The sequence below is a fragment of the Pseudorca crassidens genome, chromosome 7 (genome assembly GCF_039906515.1).
Source record: "Pseudorca crassidens isolate mPseCra1 chromosome 7, mPseCra1.hap1, whole genome shotgun sequence".
Taxonomy (NCBI): domain Eukaryota; kingdom Metazoa; phylum Chordata; class Mammalia; order Artiodactyla; family Delphinidae; genus Pseudorca; species Pseudorca crassidens.
Genome location: NC_090302.1, coordinates 94,620,371 through 94,636,301, shown reverse-complemented (window position 1 = coordinate 94,636,301; position 15,931 = coordinate 94,620,371). Strand labels below are relative to the sequence as shown.

At 38.9% G+C, this 15,931-nt stretch overlaps 2 long non-coding RNA genes across 2 annotated transcripts in view; one reads left to right on the top strand and one right to left on the bottom strand.

Moving 5' to 3' along the window:
• Nucleotides 1–228: 228 nt before the first annotated feature.
• On the bottom strand, nucleotides 229–6,596 carry LOC137227123 (uncharacterized). The gene is made up of 3 exons (XR_010944713.1): nucleotides 6,380–6,596; nucleotides 4,773–4,875; nucleotides 229–456 (listed from the first exon to the last, which is right to left on the bottom strand). It is a non-coding gene; the product is annotated as an uncharacterized lncRNA (long non-coding RNA).
• LOC137227124 (uncharacterized) overlaps nucleotides 6,570–15,931 on the top strand; it is a 95,822-nt gene continuing 86,460 nt past the window's right edge. Inside the window, exon 1 of the long non-coding RNA XR_010944714.1 lies at nucleotides 6,570–6,906. This is a non-coding gene — a long non-coding RNA (uncharacterized lncRNA). The remainder of the gene's footprint in view (nucleotides 6,907–15,931) is intronic.

The following is a 15,931-nucleotide window of genomic DNA, read 5'->3' as shown; positions in this document are numbered from 1 at the left end:
GATGGAGTAGCTGTATGTTTCCCTGTTCCTCCCACCAGGTACAACTGAAAACCCTAGACATTATATAAACAACAACCTAAGAAGATTCTGAAAGGTGGAGAGAAGAAGGCAGGACAGCTAAGGACCTTGGGATGAGGGAATCAACATGGTAGTAGTTTCTGGGTTTTCTTTTTGCCTCATACAGCTCCAATTTGAAGCTGAATAATATGCAGACAAAAATACCTCAACAAATTTATTCTTTTTCTAGCCAAAGGACAAGGGGACCCAGAATAGTAAGACAGAAGCTTTCAGTGAAATTCTCTCCTTTTAGCAAAATCGCACTTAAACCTGTGGCCTAACACTCACTCATGCCAGCAGCAGCCAAGTGGGAAGTGTTGACTTCTGTGTCCTCCAGGCAGTAAAGAGGCATCCTAAAAGGCCCTGCATCCCATTCTTCCACAGTGTCACGAAAGCCAACTGAAATGGAAAACAAATAACATCCAAATTCTCATACCATAGTCCCTGAATTTCCAGGTTTCAATAAAAAATAACTCATTTTTAGATTTTAGATTTCAAACTAAATGAAAAAAGATAATTAATAGATCCTAACACCAAGTTGTCAAATATGTTAGAATTCTCTGACAAAGACTTTAAATGTATCAACATAAAAATGTTTCAATAAACAATTATGAACATGCTTCAAACTTATGAAACATTTGAAAGTCTAAGCAAAGAAATAGAAGATGCAAAGAAGACCCAAATGGAAATCGTAAAACTGGGAAATACAATAACAATAATAAAGAATAAATGGAAAGACAACAGCAGAATGGAGGGTACAGAGGAAAGAATCAGTGAACTGGAAAAAAGCCCAATCCAAGCAATAGAAAGAAAAAATGACTTAAAAAATGAAAAGAGACTCAGGGACCTGTGGGACTATAACAAAATATCTAATATTTGTACCATTGGAATCCTGGAAGGAGAGGTCAAAGAGAGTGAAACTATAAGAGTACTCAAAGAAATAATTGCTGAAAATTTCCTGTATTTAGAAAAAAATACCATCTATAAACCTACAGGTTTGAGAATCTGAGAGAATCCTAACAGTAAAAACTCAAGGAAATCCACACCAAGACACATAATAATCAAACGTCTGAAAAATGAAAATAAAGAACATGTATTGAAAGCAGTGAAAGAGAAATGACACCTTACCTATAGGTGAAAAATAATTCTCATGACAATGGATTCTCATCAGAAACCATTAGAGACCAAAAAGAAGTGGCACAACACTTTGCAAATGCTTAAAGAAAAAAACTGTCAACCCAGAATCCTGTATCCTGTATATGAATCCCTCATATAAACTAATCCTGTAAATGATTCCTATATATATGAATAAAGAAAAAATAAAGACAATTTCAGATAAAATAAACTAAGATAATTTGTTGCAATCAGAATTACCCTAAAAGAATGGCTAAAAGAAGTTCTATAAACAAAAAGGAAACAAACAAGAAATGAATCTTTGGCACATCAGGAAAGAAGGAAGAACAGGGTAAGCAAAAATATAGGTAAATATAATAGATTGTCCCTCTCTTGAGTTTTCTAAATGTTTGATAATTTAAGCAAATTTTATACCAGTCTGATATGGTTCTAAATATATTTAAAGGAAATATTTAAGACATTCATGTTATATGAAGGGGAGAGGGTACAAGGTTTCTACACTTCACTTGAACTGGTAAAATGACACCACCAGTAGACTGATAAGAAATGTATGTATAATGTAATATCTAGAGCAATTATTTTTAAAAAAGCTATATTAAGAGACACACTCAAAACACAATTGCTAATTCAAAATAAAATCCTAAAAAATGTTTGAGTAACCCACAGAAAAACAGGAAAAAAAACAGAGAAAGGAACAACTGAGAGAACAAACAGAAAAACTAATAAAATGGAAGATTTAAGCCCTAACATACCAATAATTACAATAAATATAAATGATTTAAACACATCAATCAAAAGATGGAAATTAATAAAGTAAATTAAAAGAGATTATTTAACTATATGCAGCCACACTTCAAATAGCTGATCTAAACATGTTGAAAATAAAAGAATAGAAAAATTTTTATCATGCAAACATTAATGAAAGCAGTAGTGGCTATATTAATATCAGATAAAGCAGACTTCAGAGCAAGGGAAATTTCCAAACACAGAGAGAGAAATTTCCAAACACATAATGATCAAATTATCAATATAGCAGTCTTAACTTTCTATACAATCAACAACAGAGGTGAAAAATATGTGAAGCAAAAACTGACAGAATTGAACGAATTCCACAATTACAGATACAAATTCAAACATCCCTCTCTCAACAATCAATAGAACTAGACAAAACAAATCAGCAAGAACATAGAAGTAAAAACTCAATAACACCATTAACCAAGAGGTCTAATCCATATTTATAGACTCCTCTACCCAACAACAGTAGAAAACATATTCTTTTCAAGTGCCCACAAGATATATACCAAGATAGCTAATATCCTGGGCCATAAAACAAATCTAAGAAAATTTAAAAGAATTTAAATCATGCAGAATATGTTCTCTGACAAAAATGAAGTCAAGCTAGAAATAAATAACAGAACAATAAGAAGTAAATCTCCAAACACAGACTAAAAACATACTTTTAAATAATCTATGGGTCAACAAAAAGTCTCAAGGAAAATAAAAATGTACTGAATTGAATGAAAATGAAAATACAACATATCAAATTTTATGGACAACAACCAAAACAACAGTGAGAGGAAAAGTTATAGCATTAAATGTATACATTAGAAAAGATAAGAAGTATCATAGTAATAATCTAAGCTCCCATCTCAAGAACCTAGAAAAATAAAATGAACCCAAAGCAAGCAGAATGAACTGTTATGTAGCTATAGTTACAGACTGTGTGGTATTGGTGGGGGGATAAATAGATCAATGGAACAGAGAGAGAACCCAGAAATAGACCTGGGGAAATACATACAACTGATTTTTGACAAATGTGCAAAAAGAATTCAATGGAGGAAAGACAGCTTTTTCAATAAATTGTTCTGGAGCTTTTGGACATTCTTAACACAAAACATGAACCTTCACTGAATTCTTATTCCTTATATAAAACAACTCAAAATGGTTTATGAACATAAAGCTTTAAAAATATTAGTAAAAAGAAAAAGGAAAAAAATACCCTCAGGATCTAAGGCTAGGCAAAAATTTCTTAGACTTTACACCAAAACATGTTGCAGAAAAGGAAAAATTGTTAACTTGGATTTCATCAAAATTTAAAACTTTTGTTCTGCAAAAGTTTTGCAAGAGGGTAAGAAGACAAACTATAGTCTGGGAGAAAATATTTGCAAACCATGTACCTGACAAAGGGCAAATAACTAGAATATATAAAGAATTATCAACACTGAACAGTTAAAAAAAATCCTTAGAAATTGGGCAAAAGAAATGAGACATTTCACCAAAGAAGGTATACAGGTGGCAAATAAGCATATGAAAAGATGTTCAACATTAGCTTTGGGGGAAATGTACATTAAAATCACAATAAGATATCACTACACAACTGTCAGAATGACTAAAATTTAAAAAAAAATGGTGACAGCACCAAATGTAGGTAAGGATGCAGAGAAACTGGATTACTCATACATTACTCGTGAGAATATAAAATGGAACAGAGCACAGTTTCTTAAAAAAATTATGTGACTACCTTATGACCCAGAAATTATACTTCTGGGCATTTATCCCAAAGAAATGAAGACTTAAGTTCACAGAAATACTTGTACATGAATGTTCATGCAGTTTTACCTCTAATAGTCAAAAACTGGAAAAAACTCTGATGTCCTTCAGTGGGTGAATGATTAAATAAACTGTGGTCCTTCCATACCATGGAACACAACTCAGCAACAAAGAGGAAGAGATTATTATTATTATTATTATTTTTATTTATGTTTGGCTGTGTTGGGTCTTCGTTGTGGTGCACAGGCTTCTCATTGCAGTGGCTTCTCTTGTTGCGGAGCATGGGCTCTAGGTGCGTGGGCTTCAGTAGTTGTGGCTCGCGGGCTCTAGAGCACAGGCTCAGTAGTTGTGGCGAACGGGCTTAGTTGCTCCGCGGCATGTGGGATCTTCCCGGACCAGGGCTCGAACCCATGTCCCCTGCATTGGCAGGCGGATTCTTAACCCCTGGGCCACCAGGGAAGTCCCAGGAAGAGATTATTGATACAGTAACAACCTGGATGAATCTCCAGTGAAATATGAGTGAAAAAAGATTGAAGTCACTGTCTTTCTATAGCCCAATCTAAGAAGTGGCATCCTATCACTTTGGCTATAATCTATGGGTTAGAAGTGAATCATTAGGTCCAGCCAGCACTCAAATGGAAGGGTTTTCACAGGGGTGTGAGTTCCAGGAGGCAAGACCATTTGGGGCCACCCTGGAGGCTACCCACCAGAGCAGGTAACCACACTTCCATGCTGAGAAAGGTCAAAGGATCTGAGTGCTTCTGGTGGAATTGATGTGATGTTTGGGGGAGAGAAAGCTTGTCTGGAGATGCCTAAGTCTCCCTAGAAGGATCACCTGTCAGGGGTCCACTTCCCTGAAGGCAAGAGTTAGCAAGTACAGTGGACACCTGGCAAAACCAAGGCCTGAGGGACAGCAGCTGCCCTCCGAGAAGACGCACCACCCTACCCTGAAAACCACAGCTGCAGAGCCCAGCAGTGGAACATTGCTGGGAGAACCACAGAAAGTGCCTCAGAGAAAATCCCAACCATACCTGTCCCAGAGGCTCCCTCCGCAGATAGAAAATAAATGCACACAACAGACTGTGTTTTCTTCCCTTTCTTTCCTTCCCCAGGCTCACCCTGGAGGATCCAAAACTGCAAAGTTGGATGGAGAAAAGAGAAAAATAAAAGGATGGGAAGGGGGGAATATATGGTTCCTTCTTCAAGCAATCAGCCCACAGTGCCAGGTGGGCAGATGGAGGTGGAGGTGAAGATTGATTCCAGTCTGGGATTGGACACCTTAGGTGTGGATGAGACCCCGAGACAGTGTGCATGACTCCACCCACTCTAGGACCCTCCATTAGGTGAGAGCGAGCACAGAGGTCAGGGGGCCAGCTGGATTTTCATCCAGAGGTGGGGAAAGATTATTCCCATCATGTAAGTTTCATAGGTACCACAGAAGATGAAAATAAAATCAATTGTGATTATATCCTGTAGGCAGAATTTGAGCAATGTCCCAGTTACGATAAGGAATAATCTGCCCCTGCTTGGCCATGCTTCACCACTGGGAATTGATAGCTACAAAAGAATACTTTCTATGTAAGCCATAGGTGTCCCTTAAATCTCCAGCAACCCTTTCTTGTAACACTGTATCCAGGTCACAAATGCACTTGCAATGTGTGTTTCACATTTGTGCAGTGTGGTGGTGTGTTGAAGGATGTACCTACCAGAGCATGTGAAGGGGTGCTTCCACAGCCCTTAGAGCACTGTTGGGACCAACTAAGGATAAAAATGGGGCATAAGAGTCTTCCCAGAAGGATGCCTTTCTGTGGAAACCCCTGGGATTCCAGGAAGGCCACTCCAGCCTGACACCTCTCACAGCCCTCAGAGAAGCTGGGAGGCTGCACATTAACTTACATTCACCGCTGACTCATATTAAGTAACATTCAGTTTCAGAAACAACTAATGCGGTTACCTCTCTTGGATGTGCATTGGAATTTTTTAAACAGAGAAGTGAAGACTTTGGATCCAGACAAGCCATGAAATCTGGGTTCTGCCACCTACTGGTCCCAGGTCCTCCAGCAGATGGCTCAATCCTGTAGCCTCAATTTTCCCAGATTTAAAACGAGGTAAAACAGCACCCCCTCCATAGAGGTCTTATGAGGGGTGAGTGAGGTGACACAGGGAAAGCACTGTCTGTGCCTGGCTTGCAGGAGCATTCAACAGCTGCCACCTCTTAATTAAAAAGCCGGAACAGGCAAGCCAGGTTCTGCTGGCCATGCTACCCAGTTACTGACCACAAGAAAGTGGCTGCCTCTGTCCAGGAACTGACCCTGGAGAAGGGTCTCTTCTCAACTCACCCCCCTCCATGCCCACTCCTTGAATCTTTTCCCCTGAAGCAATCCTGGGCCACCCTTGGAAACCAGAGATAACAGCTTCTGATGGAGACAAAGTCCTGCATTTTCCCCTGCTCTTAGAAGAGAGGACTTTGTCCTGGTCAGGTCAGTGCTCCCTCAGGAGGAACATGCTGATGGGAACCTAGATCTGCTTCTACCCACTACCTCCCCTCCACCCATTAAATGACACATTCATGGGGCAGTTCCTTGTCAGAAAAGAGGGAAGCCAAGTTCTAAGGCATGTGCCAGCTGTTAAAACTCACTGTGAACATTTGTTTCCAAGGATGTCGGCTAACGTCATTCTTCATCTTGATGTTGATAGGCAGTTTCTAAAAGGGAACCCAGGGCCTGCTGGCATCCAAAGCCCTGTGTCAACCCCCTCCATGAGTGAGGGCTGGACTTAGTGACTTGCTTCTACAAAGCGATGGGATGTCACTTCCATGTTTAGGGAACAAAAGATCTTGCCTCCTGTCCCTGCATTCACCCTCTCTTGCATTTTGCTAACTCACTCTGCAGGAAGCCAGCTGCCCTGATGTGATCTGCCTCACGAGAGGCCCCTTAGCCAAGAACTGATAGCTCCAGCCAGCAAAGAACAGAGGCCTTCAATCCAACATGTGCAAAGACCAGAATCCTGCCCAGAACTATGGAAGTGAGCTTGGAAGAAGAGACTCCCGTTTCACACCAGTTTTGAGAGAACTGCAGATTCTCCAACACCCAGATTGCAGCTTCTGCGACCCTGAACCAGAACCACTCACGGAAGACACACCTGGATTCCTGACCACCAGAAATTGTAAGATAATAAAGATATGCCATTTTAAAGCCACTGAGGTTTGTTAGGCAGCAACAGACAACTAAAACCACTGTGTTAGGTTTTTTTTTTTTTTTTTTACATCTTTATTGGTGTATAATTGCTTTACAATGTTGTGTTAGTTTCTGCTTTATAACAAAGTGAATACGTTATACATATACATATGTTCCCATATCTCTTCCCTCTTGCATCTCCCTCCCTTCCACCCTCCCCATCTCACCCCTCCAGGCGGTCACAAAGCACTGAGCTGATCTCCCTGTGCTATGCAGCTGCTTCCCACTAGCTATCTACCTTACATTTGGTAGTGTATATATGTCCATGCCTCTCTCTCGCTTTGTCACAGCTTACCCTTCCCCTCCCCATATCCTCCAGTCCATGCTCTAGTAGGCCTGTGTCTTTATTCCTGTCTTACCCCTAGGTTCTTCATGACATTTTTTCCTTAAATTCCATATATATGTGTTAGCATATGGTATTTGTCTTTCTCTTTCTGACTTACTTCACTCTGTATGACAGACTCTAGGTCTATCCACCTCATTATGAATAGCTCAATTTCGTTTCTTTTTATGGCTGAGTAATATTCCATTGTATATATGTGCCACATCTTCTTTATCCATTCCTCCAATGATGGACACTTAGGTTGTTTCTATCTCCGGGCTATTGTAAATAGAGCTGCAATGAACATTTTGGTACATGACTCTTTTTGAATTATGGTTTTCTCAGGGTATATGCCCAGTAGTGGGATTGCTGGGTCATATGGTGGTCCAATTTGTAGGTTTTTAAGGAACCTCCATACTGTTCTCCACAGTGGCTGTATCAATTTACATTCCCACCAACAGTGCAAGAGGCTTCCCTTTTCTCCACACCCTCTCCAGCATTTATTGTTTTTAGATTTTTTGATGATGGCCATTCTGACTGGTGTGAGATGATGTCACATTGTAGTTTTGATTTGCATTTATCTAATGATTAATGATGTTGAGCATTCTTTCATGTGTTTGTTGGCTGTCTATATCTTCTTTGGAGAAATGTCTATTTAGGTCTTCTGCCCATTTTTGGATTGGGTTGTTTGTTTTTTTTGTTATTGAGCTGCATGAGCTGCTTATAAATTTTGGAGATTAATCCTTTGTCAGTCGCTTCATTTGCAAATATTTTCTCCCATTCTGAGGGCTGGCTTTTGGTCTTGTTTATGGTTTCCTTTGCTGTGCAAAAGCTTTGAAGTTTCATTAGGTCCCATTTGTTTATTGTTGTTTTTATTTCCATTTCTCTAGGAGGTGGGTCAAAAAGGATCTTGCTGTGATTTATTTCATAGAGTGTTCTGCCTATGTTTTCCTCTATGAGTTTGAGAGTTTATGGCCTTACATTTAGGTCTTTAATCCATTTTGAGCTTATTTTTGTGTATGGTGTTAGGGAGTGATCTAATCTCATACTTTTACAAGTACCTGTCCAGTTTTCCCAGCATCACTTACTGAAGAGGCTGTCCTTTCTCCACTGTACATTCCTGCCTCCATTATCAAAGATAAGGTGACCATATGTGCATGGATTTATCTCTGGGCTTTCTATCCTGTTCCATTGATCTATCATTCTGTTTCTGTACCAGTACCATACTGTCTTGATTACTGTAGCTTTGTAGTATAGTCTGAAGTCAGGGAGCCTGATTCCTCCAGCTCCGTTTCTCATTCTCAAGATTGCTTTGGCTCTTCGGGGTCTTTTGTGTTTCCATACAAATTGCGAAATTTTTTGTTCTAGTTCTGTGAAAAATGCCAGTAGTAGTTTGATACAGATTGCATTGAATTTGTAGATTGCTTTGGGTAGTAGAGTCATTTTCACAATGTTGATTCTTCCAATCCAAGAACATGGTATATTTCTCCATCTATTTGTATCATCTTTAATTTCTTTCATCAATGTCTTATAATTTTCTACATACAGGACTTTTGTCTCCTATGGTAAGTTTATTCCTAGATATTTTATTCTTTTGGTTGCAATGGTAAATGAGAGTGTTTTCTTAATTTCACTTTCAGATTTTTCATCATTAGTGTATAGGAATGCCAGAGATTTCTGTGCATTAATTTTGTATCCTGCTACTTTACCAAATTCATTGATTAGCTCTAGTAGTTTTCTGGTAGCATCTTTAGGATTCTCTATGTATAGTATCATGTCATCTGCAAACAGTTACAGCTTTACTTCTTCTTTTCCGATTTGGATTCATTTTATTTACTTTTCTTCTCTGATGGCTATGGCTAAAACTTCCAAAACTATGTTGAATAAGAGTGGTGAGAGTGGGCAACCTTGTCTTGTTTCTGATCTTAGTGGAAATGCTTTCAGTTTTTCACCATTGAGGATGATGTTGGCTGTGGGTTTGTCATATATGGCCTTTATTATATTGAGGAAAGTTCCCTCTATGCCTACTTTCTGGAGGGTTTTTGTCATAAATGGGTTTTGAATTTTGTTGAAAGCTTTCTCTGCATCTATTGAGATGATCATATGGTTTTTCTACTTCAATTTGTTAATATGGTGTATCACGTTGATTGATTTGCATATATTTAAAAATCCTTGCATTCCTGGAATAAACCCCACTTGATCATGGTGTATGATCCATTTAATGTGCTGTCGTATTCTGTTTGCTAGTATTTTGTTGAGGATTTTTGCATCTATGTTCATCAGTGATATTGGCCTGTAGTTTTCTTTCTTTGTGACATCCTTGTCTGGTTGTGGTATCAGTGTGACGGTGGCCTTGTAAAATGAGTTTGGGAGTGTTCCTCCCTCTGCTATATTTTGGAAGAGTTTGAGAAGGATAGGTGTTAGCTCTTCTCTAAATGTTTGATAGAATTCACCTGTGAAGCCATCTGGTTCTGGGCTTTTGTTTGTTGAAATATTTTTAATCACAGTTTCAATTTCAGTGCTTGTGATTGGTCTGGTCATATTTTCTATTTCTTCCTGATTCAGTCTTGGCAGGTTGTGCATTTCTAAGAATTTGTCCATTTCTTCCAGGTTTTCCATTTTATTGGCATAGAGTTGCTTGCAGTAATCTCTCATGATGTTTTGTATTTCCGCAGTGTCACCTGTTACTTGTCCTTTTTCACTTCTAATTCTATTGATTTGAGTCTTCTCCCTTTTTTTTTTTTTTGATGAGTCTGGCTAATGGTTTATCAATTTTGTTTATCTTCTCAAAGAACCAGCTTTTAGTTTTATTGATCTTTGCTATCGTTTCCTTCATTTCTTTTTCATTTATTTCTGATCTGATTTTTATGATTTCTTTCCTTCTGCTAACTTTGGGGTTTTTTTGTTCTTCTTTCTTTAATTGCTTTAGGTGCAAGGTTAGGTTGTTTATTCGAGATGTTTCCTGTTTCTTAGGGTAGGATTGTATTGCTATAGACCTCCCTCTTAGAACTGCTTTTGCTGCATCCCATAGATTTTGGGTCGTTGTGTCTCCATTGTCATTTGTTTCTAGGTATTTTTTAATTTCCTCTTTGATTTCTTCAGTGATCACTTCATTATTAAGTAGTGTATTGCTTATCCTCCATGTGTGTATTTTTTCAGATCTTTTCCTGTAATTGATATCTAGTCTCATAGTGTTGTGGTCGGAAAAGATACTTAATACAATTTCAATTTTCTTAAATTTACCAAGGCTTGATTTGTGACCCAAGATATGATCTATCCTGGAGAATGTTCCATGAGCACTGAGAAAAATGTGTATTCTGGGTTTTTTTGGATGGAATGTCCTATAAATATCAATTAAGTCCATCTTGTTTAATGTATCATTTAAAGCTTGTGTTTCCTTATTTATTTTCATTTTGGATGATCTGTCCATTGCTGAAAGTGGTGTGTTAAAGTTCCCTACTATGAATGTGTTACTGTCGATTTCCCCTTTTATGGCTGTTAGTATTTGCCTTATATATTGAGGTGCTTCTATGTTGGGTGCATAAATATTTACAATTGTTATACCTTCTTCTTGGATCGATCCCTTGATCATTATGTAGTGTCCTTCTTTGTCTCTTCTAATAGTCTTTATTTTAAAGTCTATTTTGTCTGATATGAGAATTGCTACTCCAGCTTTCTTTTGTTTACCATTTGCATGAAATATCTTTTTCCATCCCCTTACTTTCAGTCTGTATGTGTCTCTAGGTCTGTAGTGTATCTCTTGTAGACAGCAAATATATGGGTCTTGTTTTTGTATCAATTAATCCAATCTGTGTCTTTTGGTGTGAGCATTTAGTCCATTTACATTTAAGGTAATTATCAATATATATGTTCCTATTCCCATTTTCTTAATTGTTTTGGTTTTGTTATTGTAGGTCTTTTCCTTCTCTTGCATTTCTTGCCTAGAGAAGTTCCTTTTGCCATCGTTGTAAAGCTGGTTTGGTGGTGCTGATCTCTCTCAGCTTTTGCTTGTCTGTAAAGGTTTTAATTCCTCAATTAAATCTGAATGAGATCTTTGCTGGGTATAGTAATCTTGGTTGCAGGTTTTTCTCCTTCATCAATTTAAATATGTCCTGCCAGTCCCTTCTGTCTTGCAGAGTTTCTGCTGAAAGGTCAGCTGTTAACCTTATGGGGATTCCCTTGTGTGTTATTTGTTGTTTTTCCCTTGCTGCTTTTAATATGTTTTCTTTGTATTTAATTTTTGACAGTTTGATTAATATTTGTATTGGCATATTTCTCCTTGTATTTATCCTGTATGGGACTCTCTGTGCTTCCTGGACTTGATTAACTATTTCCTTTCCTGTATTAGGGAAATTTTCAGCTATAATCTCTTCAAATATTTTCTCAGTCCCTTTCTTTTTGTCTTTTTCTTCTGGAACCCCTATAATTCAAATGTTGGTGCATTTAATGTTGTCCCAGAGGTCTCTGAGACTGTCCTCAGTTCTTTTCATTCTTTTTTCTTTATTCTGCTCTGCAGTAGTTATTTCCACTATTTTATCTTCCAGGTCACCTATCCGTTCTTCTGCCTCAGTTATTCTGCTATTGATCCCATCTAGAGTATTTTTAATTTCATTTATTGTGTTGTTCATTGTTGTTTGTTTCACCTTTAGTTCTTCTAAATGTTAAATGTTAGGTCCTTGTTAAATGTTTCTTGCATTTTGTATATTCTATTTCCAAGATTTTGGATCATCTTTACTATCATTTTTCTGAATTATTTTTCAGTTAGACTGCCTATTTCTTCTTCATTTGTTAGGTCTGGTGGGTTTTTATCTTGCTCCTTCATCTGCTGTGTGTTTTTCTGTCTTCTCATTTTGCTTGTCGTTCTGTGTTTGGGGTCTCCTTTTTGCAGGCTGCAGGTTCGTAGTTCCCACTGTTTTTGATGTCTGTCCCCAGTGGCTAAGGTTTTTTCAGTGGGTTGTGTAGGCTTCCTGGTGGCAGGGACTAGTGCCTGTGTTCTGATGAATGAGGCTGGATCTTGTTTTTCTGGTGGGCAGGTCTACGTCTGGTGGTGTGTTTTGGATGTCTATTGACTTATTATGATTTTAGGCAGCCTCTCTGCTAATGGGTGGGGTTGTGTTCCTGTCTTTTTAGTTGTTTGGCATAGGATGTCCAGCACTGTAGCTTGCTGGTCGTTAAGTGAAGCTGGGTGCTGGTGTTGAGATGGAGATCTCTGGGAGATTTTCGCCATTTGATATTATGTGGAGCTGGGAGGTCTCTTGTGGACCATTGTCCTGAAGTTGACTCTGCCACCTCAGAGGCACAGCACTGGTTCCTGGCTGCAGCACCAAGAGCCTTTCATCCACATGGCTAACATGGGAAAGGAAACAGTTACCAAAGTCCAAGAAGTGCAGAGAGTCCCTTCTCACAGTTCTCAGGGCTGGACGTCCAGAATCAAGTCCAGCAGATCCACTGTCCGATGAGCTCTCATCCTCATCTTCCTGCTGAGCCCTCACCTTGTTTCCTCTGTGCTGAGTCTAGTCCACCAGCCTCCAGGGCACCGCGTGCAAGTGCCTCGCAAACCGCCAACACCTCAGACCAGGTTTCCTGGTGCAAAACTGCAGCGCCGACAGCTCGGCTCAGGGCCGTGTCCTGTGTTAGGTTTTAAACCATCCTAAAATCTTCCTCGAGTTAATCCTTCATTCCCATTGAAATACTCTCATTAGCATTAATAAATAACTCATGAGAAATTGACATGCAATTCTAATGCCTGCATACCAATCATGAGTGAGTGTCTGACATTGCACCTTGGTTACAAAACGCCTACTGTTTACCTTTCATTCACAGCCCATGAGGCAACCCAATGCTTCCTTAATCTACTTTTCTACTTTATAATTTTTTTTAATGGGTCTAGGCTTTGAAAAAGAAATACTGAGTGGCACCTCTTACAATACTGCCAACCATCAGTGAATTAGAACTAGGTGTGTTGTTCCGGTGCCGACGTGTTTACCTGCTTGTACCCACAGGACACTGTAGAGTTTCTGGGTGAATCACCCCATTGCCTTTCTCCAAAGCTTTGGGGGATGATTGAAAGTGTCCTCTGCCTTCAGGCACATGGCAGAGGGAGGCCGTTGTCTCTGGGGACAAGTCATGGTTTTTCTTTCATCGTCTTCCCCAGACTTAGGTGTTCCAATTTATCCTTTTCATGAGTTTTTTATCCCATTATTGGTTGTCATTTCTGTCACTTCCTCCTTGTTGTCACAGCACAAATGGAAGCTCACCAGTCACCGGGGATCTTTTTGTGTCTCCTGTCACCTGGGGTCCGTACTTAACAGACTTTAAATGATTAATTTTCTGTTTTCAGTCATAAAGGAGGACAAGAGAGTGCTTAGTCACCTTGTAAACCAAGGTCCAAAGATTATTTTTACAGTCATTTTTTTAAAATTTGTGGTAAAATATGCATGACATAAAATTTACCATTTTAACCATTTTCAAGTCTTCAGTTTAGTGACATCAACTGCATTCACATCATTGTGGAACCATCAACCACCATCCATCTCCAGAACTTTTTCATCTTCCAAAACTGAAACTCTCTCCCCATTAAACACTAACTCCTTCCCCCAGCCCCTGGCACCCACCATTCTACTTCATGAATTTGACTATTCTGGGTCTCTCATATAAATGGAATCATACAGTCCTTTTGTGGCTGGCTTAGCTCACTTAGCATATTATCCTCAAGGTTCATCCATGTTGCAGAATGTGTTATTTGTATATACCATATTTTATATATTCATCCATTAATGGGCATTTAGGTTATTTCCATCTTTTGGCTAATGTAAATGATGCTATTATGAATATGGGTTATTTTCACAGACATCTTGACCAGAAATAAAATATGTCTGCTCCATCTACCATTCCCAGGACACAAAGTCCCCCTTCAACCCTCATTGCTGACTGAGCAATAATAGCAACAAGGCAGAGGCCATGTGGAAGATGGACTTAATTCAACTTTTCTCTCCCTCCCTTTCTTCCTTCTTTCTGTCTACCAACCACCTATAGTCCAAGGCACTGAGCTGGGCACCATGGTGCAGAAATAAACATGACAGCACCCTGTGTCATGTACTCCCAGGCCAGAAGGAGAACCCCACATGTACTGTGGGGCTGGTGGGCCTACGGGGTGGGGCTGAGTCCTACAGAAAATATACAGCCTGACTCAGGGCAGATCTGGAAAGACTTGATCCAGGACCTTGACAGACAGATTTAGAAGCAATATAAGGCAGAAAACAAGAATGTGGCATTGGCACAGTACAACTTGTTCCAAGTGGCTGAAGCACCAAGAAGGTATGTAGAAAGACTGACCCAGTTAGAAAGGGAAGATGAGGCACATGAGGAATGACCTTGGAAAGAAACCTGACCAAGCATGATCAAATCATTAAAATACTTTTTACTTTATAGCAAACCTATATTGAAGTAAATGTTGAAGCCCTAAAGATAATAGAGAAGCAGCTATGACATCACAACCCAGTTAAGTTTTAAAAAGCCATCATAACATGACAACAAATGCAGTGTGGTACCCTGAGTTGGATCCTGGAACTGAAAGAGGATATTAATAGAAAAACTGGTGAAATCCAAATAAAATCCACAGTCTAGTTAATAGTAATGTACCAATGTCAGTTTCTTCGTTTTGACAACTGTACCATTGATAATGAAAGATATTAATGATGAGGGGAAGTCAGTGAAGGGTATATGAAAATTCTAATATTTTTGTAACTTTTCTGTTAAATCTAAATTTTTTTTCAAAATAAACTTTATTAAAAAATTGAAGTTCCAGAAGTTCAAAATTCTATCCTTTCCCTGAATCTCTTTTCCCTTTTCCTGTGCATATTCATTTTTATATCCGTAAAGAAAGATACTAAATAGATTTACTATAATCAGCAGTTTTAGTTAACATTGCTCATGCTTATGTTTCTCCATTTTGTTTCAGTCTCTTTATTTCTTGTCTCTCTCTCCCTCATCCTTTTAACACCATCATGGAACAGGTGTTACACACTTTTCAGCATGCCCTGTACCTCATATAGAAATGTGTAAACACATGTACGTCAATGGCAAATGTCTGTCTTTGATGAGTTTTATCATAAAGGAATCGTAAGGTAGATGATAGATAGATAGATAATCTGTGCATCTTCTTTCCTTACTTCACAGCATAGACATCCCTACAATTCAATAGATGTGGATCTAATTCAAAATGTTTAATAGCCAAATAACATTCCATGTAATGTATGTTGCCATTTTATCCAAACATTTTGCTTTAGGTTAACTTCTGGTTTTGTGCTGCGATATGAATCATTATACATGTTACATTAGAATGGATGTCCCGTCTTTCTTGAGGCAGGGTTTCCTAACCACCATGGTTCCAGGACTGACCCTCAGAACCCACCCTAGGGAGGGAGCAAGGCCTGACTCTTTCCTTCTGGCACATTCCCTGTGTGGCTTCGGTCTCCCGGGGTGGACAGGTTGGAGGGGCAATACCTTACCTTATTCTTATCTCACTGGTGGTATTTTAGCTGGACATTGGTGCCACTTAGATGACATAAAGTATAGTCACATGGCTGTGCAAGCATCACCACCACTCATCTGCAGAACTTTTTCATCTTCC